Source organism: Manis pentadactyla, chromosome 6, assembly GCF_030020395.1.
Source record: "Manis pentadactyla isolate mManPen7 chromosome 6, mManPen7.hap1, whole genome shotgun sequence".
Classification (NCBI taxonomy): domain Eukaryota; kingdom Metazoa; phylum Chordata; class Mammalia; order Pholidota; family Manidae; genus Manis; species Manis pentadactyla.
Genome location: NC_080024.1, coordinates 139,815,764 through 139,840,473, shown reverse-complemented (window position 1 = coordinate 139,840,473; position 24,710 = coordinate 139,815,764). Strand labels below are relative to the sequence as shown.

The following is a 24,710-nucleotide window of genomic DNA, read 5'->3' as shown; positions in this document are numbered from 1 at the left end:
AATTCCAGATACCTCATTGGAAGAAAGCTCAAGAGTTCTGCTCCCAGCCCTTGGTCAAGTCATAAAAATTGAAAACAAAAATTAAACTTAGTTTTCCTTTTCTTTTGTGTGTTCCTGATTTCCTTTTTATATTTAAAAACTTCCCTCACCCAAGCCAGGTGGGAGCTCAGTACTGTAAACATACACCCATCTCCAAAGGCTTATTTTATAAGACAGGAGAATATATTTGAAAGGAAAATCCATCCTGGCTAATAGGAACTTTATTCTTCTTGGCTTTTACTGTCTATAACTCCTAGTCAACAGAGATAAGACTGTCTGCAAGGTTAATCATCATCTGAGCAGTGCTAATACTCATAATACTAGCAGATTGTCCTATTTTTCATTTAATTAGTTCCTGACGCTAACACCTAAAGCACACCGATCCTTCAATAAAACAAATAAAACCAAAGTAAAAACCCTGTCTCTTAATTGCCCAATTTTCCAAAGAAAGAGAGACCAGAAAAGAAAAACTGCATTGCAAATTTTTTTTCTAGGTGATGATTTAAATTTCTTAAATTTTTTCATAGACTTGATATCCAAAGTGGGCTTTTGGGTGTGTGCTAATGCCTTTTCCAACAGTTCATGAGTCCAGGGTCCCCCTCACTACAGTTGGCATGATACAATATCCCATTTAGCCTGCATATCTCAGCTTGTTTCATTTTGGCATGAGCTACTCTGCACTATGAGCCAAGGAAGAATCTGAATACATCAGGCTAAAATAATAAAATGACAGATTTATTGCCAGCAGGGTGAAGTTGGGCATTACTGAACCAAGATAAAAGATGTGAAAGACACTTGTTGAGGCCATTTGGGGTTTCTCGTTAATATTATTTTTTTAAAAAGAATTCAAACACTCTTATCTAAGTGTTTAAATTTCAGAGACTAGAAAGAAGCCCTACCCCCAAAAAAGTAGAGGAAAATAAATTTTATGACAGTTATGAAAAATTTGAGGACCCAGGACTGTTAAGACACTGGAATGGGAATCGCCAAAGGAGTTGTGTGTTGCCTTCTCTGGAAATATGAAGGCATAATGTCAACTTACCTCTTTAATTTTTTTCCTAGCTGTTATTATGGACTCCCTAACATGATCTGGATGAATAATTAATTCTTTTGAATATTCATGATAAGAATTGAGTTCATCCAGGGAAGGGCTAGGGAGGGTAGAGAAATACAAAAAAGAACAAGAAATATTTAAATTACAAATGTCCAGATCTTTTGTCTCTTGTATAACTTAGTACAATGCTAAAGCACATAGTAAGGGCACAGTTTTTAAAAATGAGTAAGAACCACATAAAAACAAATACTGAGTAGCATTTTTATGATTCCATTTATTTAAGTACCTAGAATAGACAAATTGATGGAGACAGAAAGTAGAATAGAGGTTATGAGGATCTGGAGGGAGAGGGGAATGCAGAATTAGTGTTTAATGGGTGCAGAGTGTCAGTTTGAAAAGATGGAAAAGTTCTGGAGACATGATGGTAATGGCGGCACAACAATGTGGATGGACTTAATGCCACTAAACTGTACACCTAAAAATGGTTAAATGGTAAATTTTATCATAATAAAAACTTTTTGTAAAAAAAAAAACAACACAAGGAATGAATCCTTGGCTAAATGGAAATAGTGACCAGTGCTCTCAGGAGGCCCTGACCACCTCTTTACAGAAGCAGCTGGGACCTGGGAATTCGGCATGTGGGGGCCCAGGCCCAGCAATGGAGACGCCGGGCTGATGTTGGGGACTGCTGATCTGTAGGTAACAGAAGCCACCTCTCCCACTTGATGGTGGTGCACTTTCTAGTACAGAATTCTGCTTCACTGGACAGATCTTTCATACACTTGAAGACAGTAAGTAAAAACACTACACAGGGAGGGGGGGCACCTCAAAAGTTATGGACTTTTGTCTCAAATATCTTACTTGCAATCTGGGTAAAGTAACCCTCTCAGGTCTCAGTTTCCATTTCTGCAAATTAAGCCATGAGACCAAATGATATATTGCCTCCACCGCCTCTATGATTTCATGGCTCTAAGTCATCCCTTAAGTTCTTTTTTCTAAACAGTTCCAACTTAAGCATACTGAAGAAAACAGTTTCCCATCTTGTTAGCCATCACTATTCCTTTCTGGACTCCCCAGTATCTTCCCATTCTTCTCAAAGGAACAGTGATCTAAAGTGAACACACCAGTTTCATAAAGCTACAGGGAGTGCAGAGATGGAGGAGACACCACCTGAAACTTATAATTACAGCATGACATTGCTATGGCTTTCTTTTGTTTTGTTTTCTTTCTTTTAAAGTTTTTTAAGCAGTACTATTATACTACTGAATCATTTTCAACCACTGGGAAATTATGGTCACTGGGAAACAAGTTACATAGCAACAGTTAATTATTTTCCTTTACCTTAATCAGTTGGGTAATAAAAAGCAGCCCGATTACCCTTCACTGAGAAAGGATGAGAACAGGAACACAGAAACTTTTCATGACTACCTTCCACTATTTTGAAGCAATAAGGAACACTCAGTGGTTATTTAAGTTGACCTTTAGGACCTCTATTCAAATTAATTCATTCACATCAGTTATTCAAAGCTGCTGTTAAAAAGAAAGTTCTCTTTAAAGATACTTTCAAACATTTAAGAACACTGTACAATTCATACTATTTCAACTGAATCTAATATAGTTGTTTTACAGACTGTGGGCATAAAATGGTTATGGTGGGTTCAGTTTTAAAGGAGGTTTTCAGTCAAATTATCTGGGTTATGCCTGGATGATGCCAAATAATTAGTCTGACAGCAATTCACTCTTTGATCTATTGACCTGGCATCAAATAAAGTACATATTCCAAAAAGCCTGGAAGTACTTGAGTTTTAGTGGACTAAGTTTCCCTAGAGAATAAAATTGTATGAAAACTAGAAATTAGCATCCCAAGGGAAAAGGACTGAAATTAGGACAGCCGAGTAGAATATAAGAACATATACCCCACCACAAAATAACATACCAACAACGTTCCACATGACTTGTCTTCATTACATTGTTGTCATTTTTAAAGTTTTTCTTTTTTAAATACCTACTGGTTTGGATTCCTAAGTCATATTTCAAGGATGCATAGAGAGAATCCAGTAATGCTTCAGGTACATAATACCATAAGATCAGATTTCATTCAAAATTGCAATGGCAAAATAATATGCAAAGATGCATAAAATCTTTATTAAATGACCACATATAATCTAATACAATACCTCCTGATACAAGAATATGGATAACGAATTGGTTTATAGTATACTAAAAAATTCCCCCAAAAAACCAAAATGTGTAGATAAAATCTGTCTATATACATTGCCATTTACTTTTATGACTATCTCCCCCTCTATCTGGACATCCTCCTTCCATACACCCATTCCCCTGTGCTAGTCCCTTCATCTTCTCAACCATGTTCCTCCTCCTAGATGGTGACCTATTCCCTAGAAAATCTCTTCAAAACACCACCATCATCGCAGAACTCCCAATGCTACCAAGCTGTAATCTCGGTTGGCTCTCCCAGAAAGGACAATCAAGTAAGAGATAGTGGTTCCAAGAGCTAGCAGGCCTTTTATTACCTGATTATGGATATTAAATCAGTGGCATCTTCCCCATACTAAAAGTGAGCCATTCTTGATTCTCATTGAATTCTGTACCTGCTGTAAGCAGAGCTGTTTCTTCCAGAGAGAGAGAGAGAGAGAGAGAGAGATGGAAAATGGAACACACAGATTCTTTTGGCCTAGAAACAAATATCCTAAGACATTTAAAAAAACCAAAGAGGTGTTAGGGTAATAATTGAAACGGGGTGGTGGTAAGAAGCACTTAAAGATTAGCAATACTGACTTGAGGATTTTATATAGGGTAGCCCAGAGCAGATGGTGGTACCAAGCACAGTGCAGGGGTTCCACATATCTGTTAAAATAAACTGTGAAAAAAAATCAAGCACAGGTTAGTTCTGAACAAATTCTTTCCTGCTTCGGACAATGACTCCCAGCTTGGAGACCACCAGCCCTCCTAGCTTCTGAGTGATGACAAGCGGTCCTTGAGTCCATACACACAGCCAGCAATGGCAGTACACTAAACCACATGCTTCTCAATATAGACATGAGTAGTTCCCAAATATAAATAGTTGATGATGTGATTAATCAAATCCAAATACATTCAAAGAAGGCATTGAATTCATAATTAGTTTATCACTATTTTCTCAGCTAATATACAGTAAGCATACAACTACTTGTAGGAGGGAGTCCTTAAAATTTTTGGCATTAGCCAGCAAAAGGACTGGGATTCACCAGCCTAGGGTTCTATACTAAATTCTCCACACAAGACTTGCTGTTCCTGGGTTCCAGGTCTCAATATGTACATACATAGGCTGACATCCTTACTTCCTTCCACACAGATGAATAACAGAAATACATTCATAGGACTAAGACTGACTGATGCACATAAAAAGAATGCATTTTCATTTAGAATAAGTTTGAAGTATCGAAAGGAAAATAAATACATGCACAAATACTAAAACCTATACAAAAATAATTTAATTTATTGGGTCTTCTCCATAGATCTACTAACCCACACAGAGTGTATGGAATGAATTGTCCCCTTAGCATGAGGGCTCCTGTAATCGTGCTCCCTAAATGAGCCCTAAGGCCGCCCCGAGGCTGTTTCCTGCCTACACTCTGTGAAGAGCTCCAGGCCCCTTAGCCAAGTGGTATCTTCTGCAGAAACAGTAACAGAAAATAAAGAAGGAAGAAAAGGTATGAACCCAACCCAGCAAATCTAAGGCAGGTTGATTGCCTGGTCCTCCTTGAATCTGGGGATCTTCTTAAACTCACTTGGCCTCTTGAAGAAAAGCTGGGCCAGGATGTGGTCCACGGTGGCCTGGAGACAACCGTCCATGTTAAGGTTTTGCAGCTGACAGTGGAAACCAAAAAGAGATGGATCAACACCAAACTATTCAGGTTTTTACAAAGAGCTTATGGCCGTTGAGGCACTTACAAGACTGGGGGGGTATGTGGCTGTGTCACTTGACACAGTTAAAAAAAACTCCTGCGAAGTGGTTACTTTGTATGTCTGTTCTTTCAGCTCTGAGAATAAGAAAAGCTGGATTGATGACTAGAGGTGCTGAGAAGTGTGAAGCCTTCTTCAGAAAGGATCTCCATCCTACTGAGAGGTAGTTCTCTTTGATGAGGAAACAGGACCTTCTGTCTTGCTATGATCAGGGACTAGTGACAGAAGAGCTTCTCAGAGCTCCATGCCCAGAGGCGCATGATGGAGGGAAGCCTCATTGCTAAGTAAGGCCTCATGATCCACAGCCAGACCGGACTCTCTCTGCTGGGCCAATAGTTCTCTGGGTCTGCGGTCCAGCCTGGCTGTCCAGCTGGCTGGGTCTGACTATGCTTGTCCCCACTCTCTATCGCTGTCTTTCTCTCCCTCTTTGCCTCTTACACTGCCTCTCTTTCTCAGTCACCATCTCTCAATTTCTTCATGTGTGTCTCTCTGTATGTCTCTCACTATGTTTTTGTCTCACAGTGAATCTCTGCTTCTATGAGTCTCTGTTTCTCTGAGAGTCTCTCTGTGTGTGTCCTTCCATTTGTGCATCTCTGTTGTTTCTCTCTGTGCTTGTTTTCCTCTTTTTAGATCTTTCTGCATATCTTTCTATTTCTTGTGTATGTTGCTGAGTGTGTCTCTTTCTCTTTGTGTATTTCTCTGTGAATCTATCCCTGTGTGTCTCTGTCTTTCATTCTGTGTCTCTCTCAGGCATGTGTTCCCTTGTCCCTCTCTCTGCCACTCTTTCCATCTTCCCACCCTCCTCCTTCCCTTCATACCCCTTATGCAAAATACATCCCCTTTAGAAACGTTGCCCATTACCCACTCTGATAGGATAGTGGGGGACTATCCCCCTTCAAAGGGAATGGCAGACATTTCTGAGAGTGGCTTCAACATAGGGAGGGCCAATCCAGTTTGGGCCATTAATATTAGGAAACCCACCTGCCTACATATCTTAGCTATATTCCCTAATATCTGCTTTATTAGTAATAAAAATGATTTCATGTACCTCTGTATACTACTCTTCAGGCTTTTTCCTCAGTTGGTCCAAAACTTGGGGAATTAAGAGGGAGTGTGATATATTTGTCCCTTTATAGCCAACTGAAAAGATTATTTCATTCTCCTCTTCACACATGGTTCAGCTAGTTCATTTATTTATTCACTTATTCAACACTCATTTACTGAGGGCCCCCTAAGGTCCAGACACATTGCTTGGCAGAGTATCTGCACATCACTGGCTCTCAGGAATTGCTCTTATGCTGCTTACTCTTACCTGGTCTCCAGTGCTGAAGGCAATAATTAAAAGCAAATCCTCATCACACGTGCTCTTAGCGTAATGCTGGATTCCAATGGGGAAAAATATCACATCTCCAATGTGAATGTCAAACTCCAAGGTACCCTAATTTATTAATAATGCCCACCTATGGATGGGGAAAAACTATGCTGAAGTTGAACAAATAAAATCAAATATTCAAGATAAGTATAGATAGTGAAAACAGTTGAATAAAAGCACATGGTTCTAAAGAGACTTCTTAATGAGGGTAAATAGCAGAATATAGGCTGAATCCCATCTAAATTTCATATTTCATCCATCTTAAAATTCTCACATAACATCTCCTGTTTTTCAGACATAGTTCCACAAAAATCTGCAGTGAGTTCAATACTGCAGAACATCGTGCAAAAAGACCATCAATCACCATGTTGTAATTAAGGGTTATAAATTATGTTCCCTAATTAGGCAGAGGGTTTAAATTTCAGTGTTTTACTAACCCCATGCCCTGCTTTCTTATTTGCTTAGGAAAATCCAGACTTCTGAGAAAGCAACATTCTGAGAGTCTTCCTTGAAAGAATCACATACTAAATTGTGTGCACAAATGCATGCGCTTGAGCACACGAGCACACCAAAAACAAAACCTGATCACTGAAATATGATTTATGAAAGGTTACAATGCCCTTTTCTAATTTACTAAAGCCTTCACCTCTAAAAACCTAAAATAAAACTTTTGCTCTGGATGACCTAAGAAGTGAATTTCAGTTCTGCCTGGTCTTTTCTGTCAGACTGAGGCAGGTCTGAGCTAGAGAAGCCGTCTCACCTGCCTATACCACTGTAGATTCCCCCCAGGAGCCCTGTGAAAGTCCAGAACAACTACCACCAAATCACCACAGTAACACGCCACTCCGTTTGGCTTTCCTTTTGGTAACCATATAATTGATCATCCAAATCGAGACTCTCTGAGGAGTCAAGGGGGTGCGATTAAATAATTCCACCAGGACGACAGGTTACATCGGGAGAATCCCGGATAAAGGTGATACATGGCCATCCCACTGACATTTTACACCGCCCCAGCCACGCTCACTCACGTTACACTGAGAGACAAATAACAAGTTCATGTTCCCCAAAGGGCAGCACATTAAACCCCAGTATTACCTGAGAATGAAAACTCTGAAAATGTAAGCATTTGTCCCAGACCCTCTGCCATTAGTGGTAACCTCTTTACCACTTCTGAAATGTTCCTAGCCCCATCTCACAGTAAGGTTAAACTTAGAAACTATCTAGCAGGGCATGCATGGTATCCTCTGTGGAAACTACCCAGAATGTCAGCAGCACCGAGTCCATTTATGTTACCAATACCTGAACCAAAACAAAGATATAACTCCCACTTGCTTCTTCCTGTGTTAAAAGGGAAACACTGTTCACAGAGAAATGACCTTTGCACATCCACTTATTACACATCCCATTTCATTTGCATTGAAATGAAAATGTGGTTGTCATAATCCATTGTTATAAACTCTAAGTGTCCTCAAGGTGAGGGCATTTTGATGCTTGAGAAAGAAAAAATGAAATCCAGTTATTTAGTCATCATCCTACTCAGCAACTTAACAATTCACATAATCATAACAATAACTACTATTTATGTAGCCTTCACTGTGAACATGCAATTTTCATGTCCTTTACATTTATTATGTCACTTGTTCCTTATAACAATCTTCAAGGTTGGTGGTGTCATTCTCCCCATTTTGCAGGTGATGGAATTAAATCTAGGTTGGTGAGTAGTTTACGTAGGCTCGCACAGTGGCAGAACTGGGATCTGCATCAGGGAATTTGATGTCGTGGCTGTGCTCTTAGTCATTAGGCAGTAAAGCCAATTGAGCACTTAAAACACATGGAAGGAGAAATTTCACAAACATCCAGTCTTTCATTAATGTAACCATCCATGCTGGGAAGTTCAATTTCCCAATCCACACTGAGGCCTCAATTAATAGTTCACATTGACCAAATCATTCGTCGTTTGACTAGATCTTTCCTTTTCTTTTTGTCCAAAAGAAGGCTGAATCCAATGTAGAGCTTATATTTTGATCCATCTTAATGAGCATCAAAACATTTTTCTCTATTACCTGATTCAGGAATTCACTAAAAATGTTCTCATTGTTCCTTAGTTCACTTCCATTTTTTCCAATATTGTGCCAGTTGTATTATTCCTCCTGGAAATCGATATTCTTTTGAACCTGAGTCAGATGAAATTAAAAAATAACAATTATATGATAAAATACTTCAAATGGTTACAAAAGGAGAGCCAACTGTAGTCCCAGTAAAGTACACAGCTCTTCTATAATCACAGAAAACTTATCTGGTGGGAATTGCTGGCCGATGTGCCCCCAGTATTGACCTGATACGGCCAGATACTACCCTACCTTCCGAGCTCTCCTGGAACTTCTAACAGAGTGACCTCTTTAAGATGGACTGTTGAACTCAGGAGAGCTGACTAGGAAATGTGAGAGTCCTCCTAAACACCAGTCTCTACCTCACCTTAAAGTCAGTCAGTTAGCTCCTGTCAGCCCCACCTCTTTCACTTCTCTTTTCTTCGCAGCAGTTCTCTCCCTCTCACAGCTGTCATAGTGCAGCCCACCATCATCCCCTACTTGAGGGACTGTGGGAGCCCCCAACTCATCCCTCTACCTCTCATCTTCCAGTCCATTCTCCACAATGCAGGTGGATCGGTCAGCACTACAAAAAACAAAATTAAAACTGGCTTGAAAAGATACCCATACCCCTACGTTCACCACAGGGTTGTTTACAACAGCCACAGTATGCCCGTGCACGGAGGAATGGATAAAGAAAATGTGGTTGCCAGAGGCAGGGGGAAGCAAGTGCAATGGGTGAAAGGGGTCAAAAGGTATGGACTTTCAGTTGTAAAATAAATAACTCATGGGGATGTAATGTACAGCATGCTGACTAGTTAATAATACTGCACTGAATATCTGAAAGCTGCTAAGGGAGTAGATCATAAAAGTTCTAATTACCTGAAAAAAATTCTGTGACTATGTATAGTGATGGGCTTATTGTGGTGATCATTTGGCAATACAGACAAATATTGAATCACTATGCTGTACACCTGAAACTAGTATAATGTTGTATGTCAATTATAGCCCAATTTAAAAAATATAGAAAATAATAATAATAATAAACCTAATTGTGTCACTGTCCTACTTAAAACCTCTCAATTGCTCTTCTTTCCATCAAAATAAAGTATAAACTCATTAGCCGGGCTTCTAAACCTGCATGACTGGACTCTTCCTTTCCTATCTGCCTCTCCTGCAGCCCCCAGCCCAACACATACCCCTCACACTCTGAAATCTTTTTTCACAATCTCTTTTGTTTCTGGGCCTCTTCTCACATTTCCTATTCTGTTGATAAATGTGTTTTTTCAAACTTCTCTTGACTGTGACCCAGCAAAAAAAAAAAATATGTCACATCTCAGCCCAATGCATCTATATGATCACATATATCAACACTCAACTAAAATGTCTTTACAAAATAACATACTATATACCTTTAAGGTTATAAAAGTATCTCCACACAAGGCTGTCTGGAGACTGTGCGTAACTAGCATTCATAACCAGTTCTGCCAAGTTGGAAGGAACATTGACACCATAAGATATCTATGAAACATGCAACAAATTTGAGCAATAAAAGAGTGAGTACCTGAGGATAGGGTAGGATGGGTACCAGGATGATTTTTAGTAGCCCAGTAAAAAGAGCTGAACTCAGTTAGCCTAAGACCTGTGATATTTATGAAAATCCTCCAAGGTTTCCATGTATTTTGGTTTTAGATATGCTGGTGTTCCATGGACAACATAAACTCCTTCAAAAGTATACACTGGTTCCCATATCCTACCAAGAGTCTCCCTAATGATTCATTTCTTCTACTTCTCCCTATAAAATTTGACTAGGATCTGCTGTAACATCAATCTTAAAACCTCACCAGGTAGATTTCTAAATTTACCACAGAACCCCATCCAGTTGTCACTTGTGGGCCACCCCCAATTCTCCTGGTCACCCATGTGCACAGTCAGCATCCACATCTGACCTTCTGTACCCAATGTGAGCAGCGGTCCCTCCAGCGATAATACTTAGAAATATCAAAAGCAGCTACTATTCAGGAAGACTGTGGGATCCTCTGAATTAGGTTAAGAAAACACAATTACATTATCTGTAGCAAACTTCCCCTGGATGAGCTTATGGTTTTTCTGAGATATAAGTTATAATACCTTCTATTAACTATATCCCAACATTTCTACCAATTCATTATCATTTCCTATAGAAGTCCTTCATAAAGGAAAATAAAGAGCAATTCACTTCAATAATTTATGTCCTTAGTAGGAACACAAGTATTCTCAAATCGGTTACCCGATTGTCACTCTGCTGACTGCTCCCTTAGAGACCCAAATACTCATGCTCTCTCTGTGCCTATGTGCATATCCTGGTGGGATTTGTTTTTAGCAGGGGTACAGACCTTAAGGGACCTGGAAGCAATGTCCTCAGGTGTAGAAAAAATACATCATCAACATTCAGGGTCTGAAGTTCATCATGTGTGGAAAAGAACAGCAAGAAAAAACAGTCTACATTCCCCACATTCTTTATCCAGTGTAATGTATGTTTTGGGAAGAAGATCACTTGGCCAGCTATAATGTTGTATGTGGTAATTACACCACCATCATTAACCACCCCAATCCATGCTGTCCGCTGAAACATAAACAGAAAATCACATCCAACATCACTTTAGACCAATATTTCTCAACCTTTTTTCATTACCTCCCTTTTAAGGTATCATTTTAGACTTTTTTAAATCACCACCCTATGAAATCTTAGAACTACAAATGTACTGTAGACTTGCACACTGTATACACATACTGCTCATGTACTATACATATGTCTATGCTTTATACATAACAAGAGTAATACTTTTTGTCCCCCAAGAACCAGTTTGTGCCCACGAGGGAACAATATCACCCCCATTTAGAATTTAAGAGTTCTAAGTTCATGCTTTAGAGTTTGCAAGCACATGTGTGTGTTCATAGGTGGTCATACAGACATGCATGTTTGTGCATGTGCCTGTTCATAAGTACGCATACAGACGCATGTAAGATCTGTATAAGATGCAGATACTTATACAGATAAGGAAAAGTCTGCATACAATTCTAATAATACACACTGTGTGTTTTCACTGTGTCCAGGTATTCTTCTAAGCATTTTACCTGATTTAACTCAATTATTCCTTACTTCAACCTTATAAAGCAAGTACTACTCATATCCTCTTCTAAAGATGAGAAACCAATTCTGGAGAGAATATATACTTTTCCCAAGGTTACTCAACTAGCCAATGGCAAAACTGGAATTTGGACTTAAGCAGTCCAGTTCCAAGTCTATAATTTTTTTTTTAATTGTGGTAAGAACACTTACCATGCGATCCACCCTCTTAACAAATTTTAAGTGTACAATACAGTATGTTAACTATAGGTACAATGTTATACGGGAGATCTCTGAAACTTACTTACTTAGGCAGGTTACCTAGTCAAAATTATCTACTAAAATTATCCAGAAGCAGAGAGTGAAATGGTGGTTGCCAGGGGCTGGGGAAACATCTACACTTTTAATCCATACTGCACCATACTTGGATTCTGCTTATGCAGAACTGTACCCTTTCTCTCATTCTTTTATCTGTTCCTAGGTATTACCCTATGGTGTAGGTAAATAAGGTAACATTATTTCTATTTTTCTAGAAACTCATGGTCCCATAATGGAACATCCACGAGTGTGCATGAAAAAGAAGTCTTTGCTCTCTCTTCACACATGTACAGTTCAGACACAAACAGATATTAAAGACGCAGGGGAAAGGTGAACCTCTAGAGCTCTTTCTAAGTCCATGTGCAGAGAACAACAGAAATGTGTATCTATTCATATCAGGGCATCAGGTACTCCAGACGCAGAGCAGAGACATCACAGTGGCCAATGGGACGCTCACTGCAGGGCCACACATGCTGGCCACCCGTTGTCCTGCTCCTCTCAGGGCCACTCCTTCCAAGTCTTTTCTGAGATATTCAGAAATACAAGCAGCTCCACTGGTGAGTGTGCAGAGGGGACTGTCCTGTTGGTGGGTTCCTCACTCTGACTGTAAGAGTGAGTGATCCTACGATTTTCCTGGGATCTGGAGAATATTCTAGCCCGTTTTTTAAATAGTTGGATTATTTTTATATTTTTAAATTAAGATCTAACTGATGTATAACATTAGTGTCAAGAGTACAATGTGATTCCATATTTGTACACATTGGGAAATGATCACCACAGTAAGTCTAGCTAACATCCATCACACCTAATTACCATCTTTCTCCTTGTGATGAGAACTTTGAAGATCTACTCTCTCAGTAACTTTCAAATACACAATACAGTTTTATTAACTATAGTCACCATGCTGTACATGACATTCCCATGACTTTTTTTTTTACCTTTTTATTTTATAAATGAAGTTTACACCTTTTGACCACCTTCTAACCCACAGTTAGAAGTTCACGTAATAAACTCTCTTTAGATGTTCAGAATAACCTCCCCAAGATAAACAAGATGCCAAGCCTGTTATTTGCTGGAACATGCCCCAGACTAATTTACCTAGCTTGGAGTTTATTTTTAAGGGGTCCCTCCCAACTCCTTCCTCCTACCAGCGTGCCACTACTCAGCTAGGGTCATGAAAACTAACCTTTTGGAAGTTGTCCTTTTATATATTTTGTAAATGTGGAAAAAGACAAAGTCAGAAACATGGACTTTGTCACAGTCCAGCCAACAAATACAGTAAATCTTTAGAAAAGTTATTTCATCTTCTTGAGCCTCTGGTCTCTCATTAGAAATAAGAAAAATTTGGTCCCATAGAAATGAAACTAATCTGTCTTCCTGTTGTAAATTCTAAAATCGAATGAATCGTCAGGTATAAAAGAGTATTATTAACGACAGAGGTACATCACATAAAATTGGCTGATCTGTTAACAAGATCACCAGGATGAAGACCAATCTGTGAAAGCTCTAAGGGGACTAAGTCACTCCTGCCTCCCCAGCGTCTGCAATACAGAAGGCAACCAATACATATTTTTTAGACTTAATGAACTATTTGAAACTCAAGTAAGAACACTCATTTCACCTCCAGCTGTCTCTATGCACTTGACTTCCAGAAAATTCTGAGAGGTCTGAACCACAAACAGGCATCCAATTGGCCTGATCTTAGGGACTCAGGGCTGAACATCAACAAACCAGTTTGTTATTCCAGTCACTGTTTTTCTCATTTGAGGAAAGCTGCCATCTCTTTGATCATTAGATCAGAGCTACCAGTTTTAGCTTCAGCTCAAAGGATGGAATGGTAATCTTATTTTAACAGTAGCGTATGAAAAGTGATTTCATACTAAAGAAAGAAGTTCAAAGTGATGCCAAGAATAATGAAAACAAATAGGTTAATGCTTCAAGGCACTAATCTAAATTGAATACAGGGCCAAGCCTGGATGTAGTCTATCACTTAGTTAAGTGATAGTTTGCAACAACTAAAATAATAGCCCAAGGACACACAGCACAAATGCTTAAGTGCAAAATTCAGGCAAACTGGTTAAACCTGTACAAGATAGCCGTGCTCATTAGCATTGAAGTGCCAGTGAGGAGCCCAGAGGCCACTACCTTTTATTCTCAGGGTACCCAGAGTCCTCTGTGATCTATGACTGTTCAAGCTGCTACCAGAGGCCTCTTCAAGGCTGAGATAGTCTTCGACATTGTTCCTATACTGGGCCCACTCGATTGCACCACCAGAGAACTCGAACACCTGAGAAGTCATAAGCAAGCAGCCATCTGTATGGAGGCCATCTCTTGAGGAACGGTGGCCACCATGGCCTACAGAGTGAGAGGGAGACAAACTGGAGAAAGCAATGGTGACAAGGTGAATACCGGAGTCCCAGAGAAAAAGAGGAAGACGAGGTCTCCAAGACGCCGGGAATGACAACAGTGGTATAGAGAGACCTATGTCTAGTCCCTGATAGACACAAAAAAGAACACCTATCTTGATAAAAGAACAAGGGCTCTCCATTTGCCCACCTGCAATCCTCCCATCCAGCCAGACATAGAGCTATCTACTAAATAAAATTTCTGCTTGGGGCCAGTACCAACCCACTTTCCCTGCCTATCCCTCACTTCCCTTCATCCAGATGGCCCACAGCTGGTTCCTTCCAGTAAAAAGAAAACAAAGCTTAGTAAACACCCAGTGGAAACTGTTTTGAAATCACCATTTAGAATAGACTCTTTTTCTGATGTGTAGTTCATACCTTGTATTTAGGTAAATGATTAAGAAACTGGAATTTGGAATCAATAGCCTTTTGCACTATGGGAATCGGTGTTCTTTGCAGAGGATGAGCTTCGGGTTCTAAATGAACTGAGTGGGGCTGAGAGTTGTTAATGTAAACCAAGGAGAAAACCAATACCCCCACTGCCGTGATAACGGTGCAGGCCAAGAGACACACCAGGAAAACACTCATCAATGACCACTGCCTCTTCTTTTCCTACAAGAAATTATGAAACCATTTTTCTGTTCTCTAGATGCACTAAAAATATTGCCTCCTTTCTCAACATGGTTTATTTTCTCTTTTATTTAAAAAAACACATTTGCAAGATAAACATACCCAGTAAAATGATACATGTGTAAATATTTGTGCAAATAAATACACACACACACACACACACACACACACACACACAATATATATACCTTATACTTTGCTGACATCCAAAAATAAACACATGAGAATCTGGGGCACAGAATAAATTAAAATAAAATTAAGTAGCTAGTTAAGTTTGTATATAAAACACATTTAAATTCAGCCAATTAGTCCCAATTTACCAGTTTCTTCACCTGAAAAATTAAAGAGGTTATAAAGAGTATTTTCTAAGAACATATATTCTTAGAATGTTCCAGAATGTACATATGCATTTACATGCACAGGTACACCCATGGGAATAAGTAATAAACCAGTAAATGTCTGGCATGACAAGTCTGTCTCCCTCTCCCCTCACACCTTCATTTAAATAGCTTCATTGAACTCCCTTTCTTCCATGTATTTGTCTACCAAGTCTGAGCACAATATCTGTAGGCATTTCTGTTACTATTTCCTGGTTTCACATCACAATATATGCTAAAAAAAAAGTATTATTTCTGTTATAATCTATGTAATTCTGAGTTACAATCCATGTTACTGAAAGTTGCCAACAGGATATATTCTCTGAACTTTGGACTAATTTGCCTTCATTCCTCTGACCATTAAAATGACATTCATAAACACTGATGTCAAGACCTTCTGTTCCATTGACCTTCAAGTTCCTGGCCTTTGCCTCTGAGCAGGACTATCTTTGATAACCAATAACTCTAACTAACATTGACATTCTTAGTACTTTAACATTTCCTTACATGGCATATTTTGTACAACATTATTATTTATCAACATATTCAGTTTAACATTATATGAGGGTATTGCACAATAAATAACTCATTAATATATGAGCTACTATGAGCAACAATTCATAGAGAGTTAGGCCATTAAAAAGCAGTAAGAGGTCAGAGTTAAAAGTTTATGGGAGAGAAGGCAAATCAGGAAATGTTCAGAGCAGGAGATGCCACCTTTCTGAAGAGGGTCACTTGAGGAAAGCTGGTCTAGAGAGGGATTCTTCTCTGAGTTCTGCACAGAGGTTTTTGGGGGAACTAATCTCAAGATGTAAATCCCCACCTTACCATTCTGGAGATGGTGTTCATCTTTCCCACATGCAAACCATTCTGTGTTGCACCTTTATGCATTTCAAATGCTGAGTTGTCCATCTGCAAAAGGTGCAAACAATTCACTGAAAAAGAAAAGGTAGGGAAATGTAGCTCCAGCAAATGGGGAGATCCCTGAGAGGAGAATGATAGTTCTTAATTAAGTAAGGCAGAACTTTAGATAGAGCTGAAAGTTAAGGAAATGAAATAAGGAAGCTATCTCTTAAACCATAATCTTGGTTTAAAAAAAACCTAGAAGGAATTGCCAAATTAGAGACCAATAAAACACTTTCTTTGGTCTCCAACTCTTTGCCCAAGGATGACGAATACAAAGATAATAATATCTAATGTTCAACTCCTTCTCTTACTATGTGCCAGGCACTACAATATGTACTTTACATACATTATGTGATGAAATTCCCCCAGTGATCCTATCAGGTACCATGATTCTTCCCATGTTGTAGATTAGGAAATAGGCATGAAGAGATACAGTAACTGTTCATGTTAGTTTTAGTGTCAGTTAGTTTTAGTGTCAGGGAAAAGCACCCTTTATCAGAACTCTTCCATGACACTAGCTTTCTGCAGTTTCATGGTGTTTAGTCAGTAAAACCTGTTTTCACCCAAATCAGGCCTGCCTCTAGTGTGATGACTTTCCCATGTGTTTATTAAATAATTTCGTTACCTGAAAAGTTAAATCATTTAAACTTCGCTTGTATCCTATTTCCTGGGGATGAGTGGTAGAGGGAACAGTCTAAAAGCTACTACTATAATCCACAGTCGTTCTTCCTTCTTTCCTGCCTACCTTTATTCCTTCCATAAACATGGCTGAATGGCTACCATCTCCCAGACTGACTGACACTCCTATACAACATTTAGAGGGCTTTGAATAGCTTATAATCTAGTAGCGGAAACAGAAAGCAAATAATTCCCAAAGAAGTAGGTACAAGGTCCTAGGAGGACAGAGAAGAGAGTAATTGTGTCTGAGACGGGAAGAAAAAGGCAAAACTTCTCTCAAGTCATAATTCTGAGCTGAGCCTTTGAGTCCCAGCAGAGCTTCACTAGGTAACCGCACCTAGTCGATTACATTCTAGAAAGCAGCTCTGGAAGAGACCATGTGGTAAAAATGCAGACACTACCTGGGTCAGGCAGGTCAAGCTTTGTCAAGGCTATGGGTTAATCTATGCTCATGAGATAAAGAACTGACTTTGTGACCTTCTTACCATATCTCATCAAATCTAAGACACATCACTGCATCATATCAGTGTAGCCACTTTTTCCACAAAGACCTGATATTTAAATGTATGGCATTGATTTTGAGGTAGTAAAATATTTAAAATAATTGTTTATCTGTGGGGCCCATAAGGTGATTTCCCCATCTTCTTATCAGGGCACCATAAAACATAATTTTCCTTGTGCATTTGCTAGGAAATGATTCCACATCTTAACATCTCTGAAAATGGAATGTGATTTACAATCAGTGGTCTCTAAGACTCAACGAAATATACTATGCCTCTTTTCCATGGTTTTATCAGCAAATGGCACTATATGAATCTTCAAAGCAAGTTTAGCACAATTTTATATTTCTTTGTCCATCTTCCTTCGAAGTATGAAAACACAGCCCTCTCTCACCAGCATTGGCTGGAAGCTATGTTTAGCATTTATTTAAATGGAAAAACAAATCATCAACCAAATGATACTAAAACTCACTTCAGCACTAAATCAAAGAATTCACCTGGATGAGGTCCTTTTGATCTTTGCAGGTAAGAAACCAGAGAACCAGAAAGGCTAAGAATTCTTCCCAAAGTAACATAGTAAGTCACTGGCAAAGCTAAAACAAATATCCAGCTTTCCCACTTTCAACCAGAGCTTTTCCAACAAGTTCTGTTTGCTGCAAGAGAACCTCATGCCTTCAATATACATGTAAACACTTTGAGGTAAACTGAAGCAGGCCAGCTAAAAGCAACAATATTAAAAAGACCATTTTAAGGCATGTGAATGTAACTCCATGGTGTAGCCCAGAGACCCCCCAGTAATGGATATGCCAGCCATTCACGTAGCCCTCAGAAATGAAGTAGTTTCTGTTAGGCCACAAATGCTTGGCAGCCTGGGAAGAAAATAGGCAGAATTGTAAAGTGAACCAGATTCCACAAATAGCAGCCAAATCACCAAGCAGGTGACCCATTTATATTCCTTTTTAACACATCTGATCTCGCATCTAATAATCAGTTTTCAACAAGAACAATACTATTTATATGTTGTGACCAAAGAGAAACATGGGTTAATGCCTCAAAATTGAGAAGAACAGTTAACAAATGCATACTAAATCTTGATTATTACAAAAGAGAAAAATAATGATTTTATCGCACAGAGTCCTGCCAAATACCACCCTAGTCAAGTGATCAAAGTCAGCATCATCAATAGTACATACTAACATCATGTACCCTCCATATGATGCACCAAAAATGGAAGATCTATGACCTCCAGTCTATGGTGGCCTTCCCAATAACATATGACCTCAATCTAGTTTGAGCAAACACCAAACATTTTACAAAATTACTAACCAGTCAATGCTGAGTCTTTAAAGGCAACAAGGTCATAAAAGATTAGGGAAGACAGGAATGTCACAGATTGAAAGAGACATGACAACTAAATGGATTGATTCCTGACACAGAAAAATGACATTATAGGAAAAGCTAGTGAAAGCTGAATAAGATCTGTACTTTGGTTAATAGTATCGGGCCAGATTCTTATAGTTGTTTTACAGTTATGTAGATATTAATATAAGAAGAAGCTTGAAAAAAGGCATTCAGGGAAATATTTTTGCAACTCTAAGGTCTACGGTATAAAATTACCTCAAAATAAAGAGTAAAAAGAGAAGGAAGGAGGGAAAGAAGGAAGGAGAAAACTAAAATAAATATATTTATACTCTCTCTAGACCTTATTTCTACTTAGGTATGCTGCCAAATTTATTCTCTTTTTATTGAAGTATAGTTGATATACAATCTTTTATTGGTTTCAAGTATATAACACAGTGGTTCAACAGTTACCCACATTATTAAATCCTCACCCAAACTAGTACAGTTATTATCTGTCCACACAGGAAAATGTTACAGAACCACTGGCTATGTTCTCCATGCTGCCTTACATCCTGTGGCCAACTTATATTATGATTGAGAGTTTTGTGCCCCTTTATCCCCCTCACCCTCCACAACCACCGACTCTGACCCCTCCCCCATGGTAACCACCAGTCACTTCTCAGTGTCTATGAGTCTACTGATGTTTTGTTCATTTTGTTTTTTGTTTTGTTTTTATATTCCATAAATAAGTAAAATCATGTATATTCCACAAATATAGTAAAACCAGCTATCTTTACCTGGTTTATTTCATTTAGCATAATACCTTCTAGGTCCATTCATGTTGTCACAAATGGCAGAATTTCTTTCTTTTTTATGGCCGAATAATATTCCATTGTGTATATATACCATATCCAAAGTTGTTCTTTGAAATATTTATCTCTATCAGAAGGACTAGGAGCATACTAATAATAAGGTTGGCAAGTGTTAAGAACTGCTGATTGAAATATTTATCAAAGGCATAAACAATATATAAAGATATAACTTTTCATTAATGATCTGAGTTTATTCTCCTGGAATACATCCAATCACAAAATAATATTGTTTTCCTTAAAAAAAACTGAGCCAGACAAGACAAAGAGATAAAAGCCATCCAAATTCATAAGGAATAAGTTTAACTGTCACTATTTGCAGATTACATGATATTATACATTGAAAACCCTAAAGACTGCACCAAAAAACTATTAGAACTAATAACTGGATTCAGCAAAGTTGCAGGATACAAAATTAATACACAGAAATCTGTAACAGAAAGAGATATCAGTAAAACAATTTCATTTATAATTGGATCAAAAAGAATAAAATACCTAGGAATGTAAATTGGTACAACCACTGTGGAAAGCAGTATGGAGGATCCTCAAAACACTAAAAATAGAAATACCATTTGATCCAGTAATTCCAATTCTAGGAACTTACCCTAGAAATCTCTGATTTGAAAAGACAGGCATTCCTATGTTTATCACTGCATTATTTACAATAGCCAAGATATGGAAGCAACCTGAGTGTCCATCAGTACATGAATGGATAAAGAAGATGTGGTACATATACACAATGGAATATTATTCAGCCATAAGAAAAAAAGAAATCCTGCCATTTGCAACGACATGGGTAGAGTTAGAGGGTATTATGTTCAGTGAGATAAGCCAGGTGGAAAAAGACAAATACCGTATGATTTCACTTATTTTGGAATCTAAAAACAAAGCAAAATAGAATGAACGAAACAGCAGCAGACTCATAGACACTGAGAAGTGACTAGTGGTTACTAGGTGGGAGAGGTTGGGGTGGGTGGATGGGGAGGGCAAGGGGAATAAAGGTGAACAAAAATTCTCAGTCATAACATAAGCTGGTCACAGGGATAGTACCACAGCATGGAGAATACAGTCAATGATTCTGTAACATTTTTCTAGGTTGACAGTAACTGCACTAGCAGGGGTGAGGATTTAATAATATGGGTAATCCACTGTGTTGTATATTTGAAACCAATATAAGATTGCATATCAAAGATACTTCAATTAAAAAAGAAAAATTTATAAAAAAAGAAAAACTGAGCCAACTAGATCTTTTCCTTATGTCATGCTGGTAGGGGAGAAAAGACAGTGCCTCTGTGTTCCAAAAAGAACATTTCCCCAGCTTTCCCTGTTGCTACAGTATTTGTCTTCTGTAGTCATTCAGGTGAAAATGGCTGATAAGACAAGGTTGGGCAATTCTTTCTGATTACTTGCTTCAAAAAGTCTGCCAGTAAAAGGTTGATCAGCGCTCTCATTATACAAATGTTTTTTATCTGTTGGTCAACTTTTGGATGACCACTGGGTATCAGAGATACATGAGAATGTACTATATGCCAGACACTGTGTAGAGTTACTAATAGCATAAAAGACACACCATTGACTCAAAGACTTCAATGTAATGATTCATTCCAGCTACAAATACACAAGGAAAATTAAGCAGGAAAAACATTATGTTTTATAGGATCCTAATATCAAGATGAGGAAATCACCTTATTGGCCCCACAGATAAAACTTGAACAATTATTTTCAGTATCTTATCATCTCCATCAATGCCATCTCCAAATCAATGCCATATATTTAAATCCCAAACTTTTGTGGGAAAAGTCAATATATATTCCCTGCTACCATACCCCATCATTATCCATTCCAGAATGTTCTCAGGAAGAACTCTAATACTACAGGTGTTACATGGATATGGCCTTCTAAAATAAGTGTCAGAGAATGCTGGGAAGGAACTCCAAACTTGTGAAGTTAAGAAAATTAAAATACTCTATTCATTCAGCTGTACATGGCAATCTGACCTTGGACTAGTTCCTTAACCTGCCTGTCAGTTTCCTCATCTGTATAAAATTAAGGTTCAGTTTTATACATGATTTTATATATCTAGCTCTACCCAACTGAATTAGGGATATAATTGTTTTGAGAAATACTATAAAACTGCTAGCTTCCCAACATTTCTATTTTTTCAAGATTCCATTGACATATAATTTCAACATTCTATACTGAACATATATTCAATATTCTAGCTATTTTTTCCTCAAAATAAGTGCTTCAAATGTAATTTATAGTGCCAATATAATAGCATATTAGCAGAGAACGGTAACTCCAGAAAAGTTCCTGAGTGATAATATGAACAACATCAGGTAAGTCCATCCACTCTTATATGCTTACCTAGTATCCAGACTGTGGTTTCTAATACAATTCTTTGCTATGAGGAACAAGAATTCCTTGTTCTGTGGTAGGAAGTTATGACTGTCTCATGGCAGGAAAAATTCAGGATCTGTACATCCTGTTAGCTCCAGAAAGCAATACTTTCAAGAGTGTCAGCACAAAGGAGGCTCTCAAGGGCCCCTACAAGCCAGACAGTGATAATTTTGAGCTTCAAATAATAGTTTTAGCTTGGTTAACTGGAATATACTGAACCCATAAAAGGTTCTAACTTGGTAAGTGCCATTAGATTCTCAAAGGATATAAGGAATGATACTCAAAGGATAAAAGGAAATATAAAGGATTGATAAAGGTAGTTGTAATATAAAAGGATGAATAGAATAGAATATATTCCATATTTTAATAAGTAGACTTAATATTCAGGATTCTATTGATATATCTGTTTCTACATTATAGATATATACTCATTTCTATGTAGACACCACAGTAAACACAGGGAAGGGAACAGTGAGTGAGCTGAGTAATCCTGGGGAAAGCAGAAACTGTACCAAACCAGGAGGAGCACCAATGATCACTTACAAAACTGGAATGACAGTTCCAGTTATAAGTTATAAGCTCAAAAGTTAATCAGCACCTGTGGTTACACACACCTAAAAGAAGTAAAAGAAGGGTCCAACTGTGTATTCCAAAAGATGGAGAAGCGAAATTTCTAAAGAGAAAATTACAGAGCCAATCCTCATTTCCTAGGAGAAAAAACTTCTAGAGGGTCATACTAATTATTATAAAATTCTTTAAGGAATACATGTTTTAAAAATGTCAACACACCAAGGTGAATAAAATATAAAAATGGGGCAATGGCTCAAGCACTGCTGGCCATGGCAAATTTAAAGATTGAGTTATTTCTGGGATAAAGGTCAAGCTTCAAAAGTTACAATATTTAATAAAGACAAGTATTCAAGATCTCATGGTTTAACAGGTAAAACTTATGATCTAACTGTAAAAAGGGGGTACTCCATCTAATGCTGATAAAAACAAATCCAAAATCTCAACCAATAATTAACTACTGATAGTTCCTACACCACCATGTAAAATTAATAAAATGATAGGTAATACTCAAAATATTGAAACCGTAGCAAGCTATCAAAAGAGGTATAACAATAACCGTTGGAAAATATAGGATCTCATATAGAAATAATGTATTAAAGTCATGGTGTTAATGTTTTAGGTTTAACCATAACTCTAGGAATATTTTTGAAATCATTATGTTTATGTAAATTTTATCTGCCATTTAAAGGGGGGAAAAGAATCAGGAATACAGGCTTGAAGTTGCAACTTAAACTGCCTCAAGGAATTTAGTCAATTTGCAATCATTTAAATACTTGGAAAAATTAGGTTTTACAATTTTACATTTACAAATTATTCACTTATCAACAAATTTAATCATGTTGGTGGTGACGTTACTGACCATGTTCAGACCATGTGGAAAAATCCCAGGCCTTAGGCTGTAATTGAGTCCCCATGGGGCTATAGATATTCTATATACATCTGCCATGTACTTAAAAGGTGACTATTCAATCCCATATTCCAAGAATGTTCCTCTAGAGAAGGGGTCAACAAAATCTTCCTGTAAAGGGCAAAATAGTAAATATTTGAGTCTTTGTGGTCCAAGAAGCAAAAATCAAACTTATGTTATATAGGTACTTATATACAAGAAAAAACAAATTCACAAATTTTTAAATAAAATTCAAAACAATAATGAGAACAATTTTTTTAATACAAGTCTAATGAGAAAAAAAATTATTTGGGGGGAGATAACATTTTGCTTCACTGAGACGTAAAGTGCTCCTTATTATCAAAACCAGTTATAAATGGTGCTCCCTTAGGCAGCACATATACTAAAATTGGAATGATACACAGAAGATTAGCATAGCCCCTGCACAAGGATGACATGCAAAATTGTGAAGTGTCCATATTAAAAAAAAATTGCAAATGTTCATCTGGATAATGCTGACCCATTTGAGATGGGTCTTTGAAAATGTCTTTTCACACAGATGGGTACTGACAAATACTGATACCAATCCACAAGCATATTATTTTAGCTAAAGGTGTTCATCATTTGGAAAACATTTATAGAACTCTATTAGTTTCTTCTCCTAATACTTGCTTTTCTTTAGCTTGTCATTATATTAATCACTTCCAATTGAAGGTAAGGTGAAAGCTCTTCACTGCACAAGTGAATTTTTAAATACGGAAATCCTTATACTTGCATGGAGGACCAAAAAATGTTGCTGAAACTAATTTGAGCTTAGGAACTATATCCACTGCAAATGTGTGTAGGAGTGGAAATCTTGCTTTTTTTTTAACATTTGAGAGCATAGGAAATGTTTGACTTAAGATTCAAATATAGTTGTCATCAAAATGACTTTACCGAGGAAGATATGTATATAATTGATGATTCCCTGCAGTTTTAGGTTGAACTAAGAAACGTCATGAAGTTGACCTCAAAAGCTAATTTCCAAAGCCATTCAGTGTTCCATTATAGTTCCATAATATAGTTCCATTATATGTGATTCTTCTCATTAAGAAAAATTTCAGTTTTGGCTCTAAGATTCAAAATATCACAATAAAATTTTACCACCTCTGAGCCATCATCTTAATGTGTGTTGGGGAAAGAGAGAAGATTCAGTTTCTATTT

General features: G+C 37.8%; 1 non-coding gene and 1 pseudogene across 1 annotated transcript; one reads left to right on the top strand and one right to left on the bottom strand.

The window, feature by feature from the left end:
* Positions 1 to 4,765: 4,765 nt before the first annotated feature.
* Positions 4,766 to 16,495, bottom strand: LOC118928904 (uncharacterized; annotated as a pseudogene).
* Positions 16,496 to 23,886: 7,391 nt separating this feature from the next.
* Positions 23,887 to 23,993, top strand: LOC118929015 (U6 spliceosomal RNA). The gene has a single exon (XR_005031441.1). It is a non-coding gene; the product is annotated as a U6 spliceosomal RNA (small nuclear RNA).
* Positions 23,994 to 24,710: the final 717 nt, after the last annotated feature.